Below are 10,913 nucleotides of genomic sequence, written 5' to 3' on the forward strand. Positions count from 1 at the left end.
GGCGATGAAAACACCCCCCTAGACACTGGAGATCAAAATTAAAGAACAAAGTTTATAAACTGGATTTATTCTGAAATATTGTTGTTTTTTAATTTTCAGAGTTTGATAGAAGATCGGCTGAGGCGATACCACTGCTGTACTAGCATGTTTTTTACTTAAATAAGCAAAGCACTTGAATAAAACCTTTATTTCGTGAAAAGGGCTGTGAGCAAAATGAGAGAACAGTAACCATTTTGTCAGAAGAGAAGATTCGAATAATGTTTTCTTCGGGCTATGAGATAAAAAAATGAATTGTAAGTATAGAGGCCCTTGATCTGAGTGACTTCAGCACATCTGCGCCCACAGGACATCACTAGTTTCTCACGCTGCTCTGGTTTGATCTCGGCCCTTTCTTCTTCACTCTCTTCCACAGTTCGGTAACTGTAGTGGGTTTCTTAGGGCGCACTCACACTGTCCTTCCACACCGCGCCCCGGGCTTTAGGGTACTTGTCCCCCCATCCCTCTCCCCCCGCGCCCCGTTTGTACTCACACTGCCTGGGCCTTGCGCAAATGCTTCTTGCTGTCCATATGTCATCACGTTGTAACACGTCACGCGCATTGATTGACGTCATCGTGATGCGTTGCTTTGTTTACAAATCTTTCCACAGACCTCAGAGTTTTTGTGCGTCTTGTCGACTGTTTTTGAATATTTTCATTGACCAAATCTGCAGTAAACACTCCACCTCCGCATCACACCAACATGAACCTTTAGCTGCCATTGTTGTTGTTGTTAAATGTCCGCGCATAGTCCGTCCTTCTATTTACTATGTCCATACAGGCGCACATAACTTACGTCAGAACCGCCGTAGGCCTCGTGCTCGTACACGTGCGCACACTCATGCTCGTACATGTGCAAACGCGCTCTACAAAAGCCCACCTCTCTTAAACGGGCTGTGGGTGGCCAACTGGCCGCAGTTATGCGCGTTGCGGTTGCACTCACACTGGTCAAACGCACTAGGCTTGAACCGAAAAACCTGTTTTGGCCCTGTGCGGAAGAACAGTGTGAGTGCGCCCTTAGACATTACTTTGTCAATTCTCAGTCCGACCCTGAACGTAATGTTTCCCATCAGACCCGAATGAACTGAACCTTAGCAATGTCATGTCATTGTTTGGTTGGTGTTTTGTGCAGCAGGAGTTGGGCCTGTTGTACAGCTACATGGAAGGGTGAATGCAAATGTTTGTGTGAACCTCCTTCGGGAACATGCAACACCTTCACTGCAATTGTCTCAGATAGATATAAACCCCATAGAGAATCTCTGGGAAATCCGACAAAGTAATGTGTAAGAAACCCACTACAGTTACCGAACTTTGGAAGAGACTGAAGAAGAAAGGACCAAGATCAAACCAGAGCAGTGTGAGAAACTACTGATGTCCTGTGGGCGCAGATGTGCTGAAGTCATTCAAAGCTGTTGCCTCTACACTTCCTGTTCATTTTTTAATCCCGTAGCCCGAAACAAACATTGTTTAAATCTTCTCTTCTGACAAAATGGTAACTGTTCTCCAATTTTGCTCACTGTGTTTTTCCCACAAAATAAAGGTTTTTGTTGAAGTCCCTTGGTTATTTAAAAAAAAAAAACATGCTATCAAGTATTTATAATATGTTCTCTAATCCTGATCTCCGGTGTATATAAGCTCTGTCAACTGTGGTATTCACTGTCAGAATGTTCTGGGTTGATGTCTGTCATCCATCGCTAGGCATGTCTACTTGTCAGTGACTGTTTGACTGTCTGCCTTAACTTCCATGTCTGCCTGTCTGTCCCTCGTTCTACATCTATCCTCCCACCAGTCTCTCTCTCTCTCTCTCTCTCTTTCTGTCTTTTCCCTTCTGCTGCCTTCCTGTTCGGCTATGAAGGCCCGCATTCATTCAGGTCCTTTTAATATCTGCCACATCACATCGTCCTGACAGAAATCCATTTTCAGAGATAAGTGCCGACCGTCTCAAGGCCACACACCCTCAAACATCTAGGATAGTTGATAATGCACACACAGAGAGGCTAAATAGAAAATAGCCAACACTGTGCTCTATGTAAATCCCTATTTAGGACAGACGGCCGTAGAGCAGCCACCATAAAATAATTTGGCAGCCAGCCTTACTTGGTCACGATAGAGGTATGCTACGTGTGTTTACTCAGTAGTGCACTGTGTACAACAGCTGGTGTCAGAGTCATGGGCCTAATGATAACAGCTTAAAGACAAACTGACGCAACTCACGCTCCCCTCTGTGAAACACGGAGCGAGGAAGTCCATATGGAAGCTTTAGTGGGCCTCCTATGTTTCATGTTGAGTGATCAAAGCAGAGCGTTCCCTGCTCATCGTCAGGTATATACATAAAACATACAGGTTAACAAGTTAGCTCAGTCATATTTTATTTGCAGAAAAGCTTTTATAAGTTGACACAGACACATTGGGAACAGGTTTAAGTCATGCGAGGTGACAAAAAACACATGAACTGCCGCCTTTCTGGATGCATAATTCAGTTTCGCTAAGTGATTGACCAGGTTTAAGTCATGATTTAAGGAGACTTGTGTGGCGGTGACGAACCGATAAAAGCCTCAGAGAAGTGAAACGGATCATTATATGAAGTATAAAGTGAGTTAACTTGGTAAAGTTTATGCTATATTATTGTATATGCCCTCCACACTGGGACCATCCTCGATGACGATCGTACAAATGTGTCGACTAATCGATTATTTGATTCACAGTGTAAAACCGAGTTTCTCCGCAAAGAATCACGCAAATCACCACTTTTGATCATGTGTTTATTACAGATGTGCTGATACGTTTCTTGGGAAAAGATCATTTGGCATGAAAAACGCATTAAAAATGACTAATCTACTAAACCACGGTGGCGTGGTGGTTAGCACTGTCGCCTCACATCGAGAGGGTTCCTGGTTTGAATCCCGACTGGGTGTGTGGAGTTTGCATGTTCTCCCCGTGTCCGCGTGGGTTTTCTCCGGGTTCTACGGCTTCCTCCCAAAGACATGCACATGTTAGGTTCATTGATAACTCTAAAAGAAAAGTGTCCGTAGGTGTGATTGTGAGTGTGAATGGTTGTCTGTCTCTGTTCGTCTCTATGTGCCCTGCGATAGACTGGCGTCCTTTCCAAGGTGTACCCCGCCTCACGCCCTATGTCAGCTGGGATCGGCTCCTGCGACCCCAACAAGGATGAGCGGTTGAAGATGAATGAATAATCCACTAAAGGAATCTTGGAAATAATCAATCAACTAATGATCGATTGAATTATTTAAGGAGACTTTTGTGGCGGTGACAAACTGATAAAAGCTTCAGAAAAGTGCAACGGATCATATATGAAGTACAAAGTGAGTTAACTTTATAACGTTTATGCTATATTATTGTATATGCCCTCCACACTGGGGCCATCAACCTCGATTTAAGAAATACTTAGTATCGTACAAACGTGTCGACTAATCGATTAGTTGATTCACAGTGTAAAACCGAGTTTCTCCGCAAAACACCACTTTTGATCTTGTGTTTATTACAGATGTGCTGATGTGAGACAGGGGCAGCCTTACTCCACGCCTCCCATACATTCACTATGATTCACTATCACTTCAGTGTGTAGCGGTGAACTCTGCAGACCTCTCAGTCCCTCATCATCCGCTTTAACCTCCTGTTGCGTGGCTAAATCCTTCCTAATGGTGCATATATTTGTGATCCTCCCTAAACTGCATGATATTTAAAAGTTTTGTCCTTTGCAGGGCACCTCTGTGAAAGTGCATGACGGGATTACTACAGGGCCGGGCTGTGTAAATATAGTCCCATAATCATAATCCAGAGTAGATAACAGCTGTTCATTTATCTACACAAGGCCCAAAGCACAAAATGCAAACTACGGGAGGGTGATGTCGTCACCTCTGGTTTAGCTGGATAGTACCGTGTATGTGTCAAGCCCTCGTAGTACCGCGATTACTACCAGTTTTACTCCACAACACAGCAGCAGGCCGTGGCGTGCAGCGACCAGGCCGCAACTAAGGCCGCTTGGAGATCCTCAACTCCCTGTCACCGGGGGAAATAACCGGTTTAACGCGCATATTAACGCGTAATACCACGTTATATAGTGTACGCGCATGGCGGCGTGACATGTCCCGGGCAGATGAACGCGTTAACTTTGTGGATCCCGCACAGAAAGAGCGGACAAAAGTCGGGTTTGTTCGGCCCATCCGAGGGTGACAGTCGAGTCAAAATGTATCGAAAGCCGCGGCGGGTAACTTTGTATCGACCCTCGTCCGTCGGTCATTCGCGTTATTGCAACAAAGACACGGGAAAGTGTCGCTACAAAGTAGTCCAGAGAGGAGGAGGCGGAGGAGGAGGAGGAGGAGGAGAAGGCCCCTCGAGCCCCCGGACACAAACACAAAAAACAGCCACGTTGATTCATGAAAAACAGGGAGAAAATGTCAAAAGGAGGCGGAATGACAAGCAGGGTTTAGCCGAGGTTCGTGGCACAACGCGGGGGCAAATGGAAACTGTTCTAGGAAGTCCAGCGGCAGTTATGGCGTTCAATGTATTTCTAGTGGAAAAGTTTCGAGCTCACTAATGTCTCCTCTATCCGCACCGCTCCCTTTTTCTTCCGCGCAGAAGACACTCAATCCGCCCCGTGCTCCTCTGCACGGGCCACCCTGATACCCGGAGATACGCTGCCCTGCTAACCCTGTTCACGGCCCCGGTAAACACGGACAACGTTAGCAGCGGCGGCTCCTCGGCTCATACACACACACACACAAAAAAACAACACAACAAGCTCCACTGCAGTGCTGCAGGAGAGAGATTTGTGTGCAGCTTAACACTCACCAGAGCTCCCGTAGTACCCCGGGGTGGTTCTGTGGTGAGTCCGCCGGGTAAAATAGGGCAGGGTGGCCGGTCGTCCGCGGCTGCCGGTTAACGTCCGTTCATGTTTCTCCGGCAAAGCAACTTAAAAGGAGGAAAAACTACTGCCCTGTACATTCTACACTACAGTCGCAAAATGGTGAATGAAGCCCCCGAAGCCTTGACAACCAGCCCGCGCGGCCAATCACGGAGCACGGAACGCGTACAGTAGCCAATGGGATGGCGCGGAAGGGCAGCGGGGGCGGAGCCACGCGTCAAAGTAAAAGTGAAGGACGGCGCGCCGCGGCCAATCACAGTGTGGGAAAACACAGAACAGCTGTTGGGAGAAGCGAGGCTGCGGCGGCCAATGGGCGCTCCTCTGTGGGCCTGTCCACAGGCACGCAGCACGGCGGCGGACTGAAATCTTTCTCTTCTTCTTTTCATCCCTTCTTCATTTATCTACAGACATGGCGAAGACAGAAGGAGGGGTGTTTGTTGTTTTTGTAAATAAAGAACTGGACTAGCAAACACTATCACGAGAGTATCAAATGTAATATGGATGAACAGGTCATGCCCCGAGCGTCTTTATCTTTTATTGTATTAACTTATATTATTTACTTCTTAATAGTTGTGTTTTGCCAATAAAGTCTATTGATTTAAATGATTATAACTTCTCGCACAACAGCTTTAATAAGACTCTTTTTGTGCTTTTTATTGATATATTTATGTATTTGTCGACATGCATGCAGTCTCGCCACTATGATCCATGTGAGCCACAGGTTGTAGTTTCACAGGAGCCACTGAGAACACCAACTCCCAATTTCTTATGCCTCCTCTCCCCCTCCCTCCCAGCTAATCAGAGGTGCACGGCACGCTTTAGTCCCGCCTCCCCAGCCAATCAGGACAGCCGTCGGAGGCTATACGTCACCAGAGCCGCGTGTGATTGGCTGAGAGGGCCGGGGTCTGCAGGCCAATGACCGAATGCTGTGGTGAGGTCATTATGCTTGTTGCCATCAGCTTGGCCAAACAGGAAGAGTGAAACCCCAGTGAGTAAATTGGTCCAAACGTGGGATTAAGGCTCCTAAGAGAGTGACCCATATACACCGTGGGCCTCCCTGCACACACACACACACACACACACACACTGAGCAAGCAGGGAGTTGTGCAAGTGTACGAGCAGGTCCTGTAATACTCTGACGAATACAAGACAACATGCAAACAGGCTGGAAAAAATACAGTTAAACACGCATGAGTGCATACACACGTACACACACACACACACACGTACACACAAACAAACACACACAACACAATGCCATCCCGCTGCGATTTATTAAGGCACTAATGGTGTGTGGATTGCTGTGTAGCAGTGCGACTTGCTGTTTCTATAGCTTACAGGCACAGATGGCGAGTTTGGTCAATGATGATACAGAGCTGGCTGGTTGCGGCACTGCAGTCTGCCTGATGCACACACACACACACACACACACACACACACACACACACACACACACACACACACACACACACACACACACACACACACACACACACACACACACACACACACACACACACACACACACACAGGCGAGCGGGTACACTTGCCACAGTTATATACACACAACTGGGCGCACGCAAACAAGCGAGCACCTACACACACATACTGTAGCAGGCGCAGAGGAGTTATAACATGCCTCGGCGTTACATAAGCTGTACGTGTACTGGAGCACACATTTACACACACACACACACACACACACACACACACTGCGCATAGCCCTGTGCAATCACACACATATACACACACACTTTTGTGTACAGGCTATATGGCCTCTTTGAGCATGCACTGTTGCACATACGACAAAGTACAGCACGGGTTTATTTTTGGTATTTAGTTTGCACATTCATGCACAGGCAACCCCTCCACACACACACACGCGCACACACACGCACACATACACACACACACACGCACACACACACACACACACACTCAGCTTTTATGTGTTTACAGTACACATTTTATGACCCTAACATGTACAACTTGTGAGTCATAAATGTGTGGAAGAGGCGCCACAAACACACACATGTAAGTGCAGAGTGAGTGGGTTCATCTCCAGACATCTTCCACACCCCTGACAGTGAAGCACTGCAGTCTCTGTCTCCCTCTAACTGACTGCTCATTCAACGCAGGCGAGTGTGTATTCAGAAAATGTAGGGCGAGTACAGCGAGCACGCAACTTTGAAGGAGGGTAGGGGGGGGCTGCCTGGTTTTGTAAGGCGCCGTCGAGAGACATTAAAGAAGTCCCCGAAAAGCTTACGGATGAGACTGGAACTGAAAGTGTGAAGGAGACTTTGTCGGTTGAAGGTAGAGGTGAAGACAAGACAGAGAAGAGGGGGATGAAAGAGACAGTCGTGACTCACACCAGCGACAGGAAGAGACACACAGCACAGAGAGTGGAAGACTCAGAGACAGAGAGACAGAGAGAGAGTTTGCTGCAGAAGTCAAGCAGTTTGTGAATGAGCGCCATAAATCCGGCTGGTATTAGCACCTCTGAGCACTTTCTAAGAATGAGGCGGAGAGCTGCGGCTAAGCCCCCCAATCCCAGTCACTTTACACTAAATGCATTATGGCCACTTAACTGCTAAACAGCTCCAGGGACTCTGCACTGTACCTGACCCAACACTCAAACACTCTCTCATTCAAGAGTGTGTGCATGTGTGTGTGTGTGTGTGTGTGTGGACCAGATGAGTCCAACTCTCACTCTTCTTCACTGATATTTGCAGGTTGAGTAGATGTACAGTAGATTTCAAAGGGAGCGTTCACACCCCCAGAGAAAAAGTACTTAAAGAAGATCAATATTACTTTAAGTGAACGCTATATTTAGAATATTTCCAAAGCTTTACCTGAAAAAAAACTAACCCCAGCCCTGTTTAAGTTTACGTTTTGGGAAACGAAGATGTTGTCTATTGGTGCGATCCATTTAACTCGGATAGGAACGACGTCACACCTGAGCTATCAGTGTTTCAGTTACAAAGTCGGAGAAACGCGGCTGAAACTACTGTTAGCTTTTGTTAGCACGGCCTGCTTTGTAGTTCGCTTGAACACATGTAAAATGTAAATGACACATACAGCATTTCCATATATATACACATCTAACAATACTGAGTATATGGCTGACTTATCGTGACAACAAATAGTGAAAAGTGTTAATTAAAGGATTATTACAGGAGCTTCTTTACTGTTTACAACCAGGGCAGCCATCTTTAAATGACATGTTTCCGAGTCAGAAATCGGACCTCGGGGGTCGTTCCATATTATTATATTATAGGATATTATATTATTATTATTGCCCTGTGATAGACTGGTGTCCTGTCCAGGGTGGACCCCGCCTCACGCCCGATGTCAGCTGGGATCGGCTCCAGCCCCCCGCGACCCCGACAGGGACAAGCGGTTGAAGATGAATGAATGAATGAATATTATTATTATTATTAGTCCAAAGACGTGCTCGACTCTAAAATCGCCCGTAGGTGTGAATGGTTTTCTGTCTCTGTTCGTCTCTGTGTGTCCTGTGATAGACTGGCGTCCTGTCCAGGGTGTTCCCCGCCTCACGCCCGATGTCACCTGGGATCGGCTTGAGCCCCCTGCAACCCCGACAGGGACAAGCAGTTGAAGATGAATGAACCCTAGAACACATGGCATTTCTGTAATTTAAGCCCATTTGTATAGAAAGATGTTGCAGCATCTTTTTATCTATCTCGTGAAAAGTGTGATCGATCAAATGCGATAAAACCGGATCAAGAACAGAGAAGTAAAGCAGAACGTGGCTCCGTCGACCTGCAGCCACTCGATGATGAGCAACAGGATGGAGAAGTGGATGGTTCTGGATGGTTGTTCAGTTGTATCGATACCTGCGACAGACACTAGTGCTCAGCAGATGGCGCTGTAGCCTAAATCTAACCCATGACACCGACCTGCTGTATAAGCTAGTGACGCTGGATGTTGCTTGATTTCACTGGTTGAGGGACGTTGTCGTCATGTTCACAGTTATTAGAAACAGTTAAAGCACGGCTGATATGAGACACGTCGGCTGCACAGACACACGAGGAGGGAGCTTCAAACTATGTCACAACTATTTTCAAGCCTTTCATTAAACAGGATGGACAGGAAATGGGGTGAGAGAGGGGGGAGACATGCAGCAAAGGGCCACAGGTTGGCGTCGAACCTGCACCCGAATACATCCTCTTCTTCTTCTTCTTCTTCTTCTTCTTCTTCTTCTTCTCCTCCTCCTCCTCCTCCCTCTTATCCGGGGTCGGGTCGTGGGGGCAGCAGCTTTAGCAGGGGACCCCAAACTTCCCTTTCCAGGGCCACATTAACCAGCTCTAACTGGGGGATCCTGAGGCGTTCCCAGTCCTTCTTCTTCTTCTTATTATTATTATTATTATTGTTGTTATTATCATTTTATCCCTTAAATTGTTGTGTATTACGACGTTACGATTGTATAACTGCCCGCTGAGATGAGGTGGGAGGGTGTGGGGATGGGGGTTAATTCATAAATCATAAGGTTTTATTACGACTGTGTTGTAAATAAACCAAAAAATAATCATTTTGAAAGATATTTTACGTTTGCAGCCCTTCGGATAAAGACAAATATAAAAATATATTAGATGAAGAGCATCTCTAGAACCCGTCACTGTGACACGAGAGACACTCTCCGCGTGTTATCTTTAGTCTGGAGCTCGATTTAACTCGATCTTGAGGTGAAGTCTTGACATAAACTTCAGATGTAAGCGTCGGATGAGAACAGATCGACGAGGCAGCAGATCCGTGCGGCAGCGAGTCAGTGGACGTCCTCTTCTCGTGACTCCCACAGATAATGAATCCTTATTACCCAGGAGGCCGCGCTGCCGGCTCACGGAGCCACGAGGACGATCTGCCTCCAGAAATACACTCACACTCCTGCTGCTGCACAGGAACAGCCTGTAATCCTCCACACACACACACACACACGCACACGCACACGCACACGCACACGCACACGCACACACACACACACACACACACACACACACACACACACACACACACACACACACACACACACACACACACACACACACACACACACACACACACACACACACACACACACACACACACACACACACACACACACACACACAGTGCAGGTGGATGAGTGGCACCAGAGAAAGTCACTGAGAGTGATCGAAACATGACGAGTGGAAGAAAAGAAAGACAGAATGACTCAAAGCTGAGTCCTTAATCAGGAAACACAGCTTCCCTAAACTACATAAATATTTTTTTTGCTCTCCTTCAAAACTAATGATGGGAACCAGAATATTACACAACAGGCAAACGTATATTATATTATTTATATTTTATAATAGTGAAAAAATAACTCAAAGAAACGGTAAAGAGGTTTTTTGAGACCAGAAATGGAAATTATATACATTTTATTTATTTCATTTTAGCTAAAAGTTCATCTAAATGATCTGCATTCATTTTAATAATTATTTTTATTAATTTATATATTTGATTTTAACCAATGTGTTTAAATTTCTATAATAATAATAATAATAATGATGATAAAAAATAATGATAATAATAATAATATTTATATAATAATAATAATAATGATAATAATAATAATAATAATAATAATAATAGAATACAAAATGTAATGTATGATGTACTTTAGTAACTATAATATTTAGAGAGACTTTCACTTAATCTATTGTCTGTTGTGCTCCCAGGGGCTGAGGGATATGACGATATATGTAATATGTAATATATATATATATATATATATATATAAATAAATTATATATATATTATATTATATATATTATCAATTTATATATTTAATTTTAACCAATGTGTTTAAATTTCTATAACAATAATCTTAATAATGTTAATAATAATAATAATCATAATAATAATGATAATTATTATTATTATATGATAATAATGATTATAATAATAATAATAATTATTATTATTATTATAATAATAATAATCATAATAA

At 44.8% G+C, this 10,913-nt stretch overlaps 1 protein-coding gene across 1 annotated transcript in view; it reads right to left on the bottom strand.

Moving 5' to 3' along the window:
* The window catches only part of cica (capicua transcriptional repressor a), a 48,975-nt gene extending 43,978 nt beyond the window's left edge, over positions 1 to 4,997 (bottom strand). The window contains exon 1 of the mRNA XM_083926109.1: positions 4,849 to 4,997. The gene's annotated coding sequence lies outside the window, so the exon portion shown is untranslated. The remainder of the gene's footprint in view (positions 1 to 4,848) is intronic.
* Positions 4,998 to 10,913: the final 5,916 nt, after the last annotated feature.

Source organism: Echiichthys vipera (genome assembly GCF_963691815.1).
Source record: "Echiichthys vipera genome assembly, chromosome: 13".
In the NCBI taxonomy this organism is placed as follows: Eukaryota; Metazoa; Chordata; class Actinopteri; order Perciformes; family Trachinidae; genus Echiichthys; species Echiichthys vipera.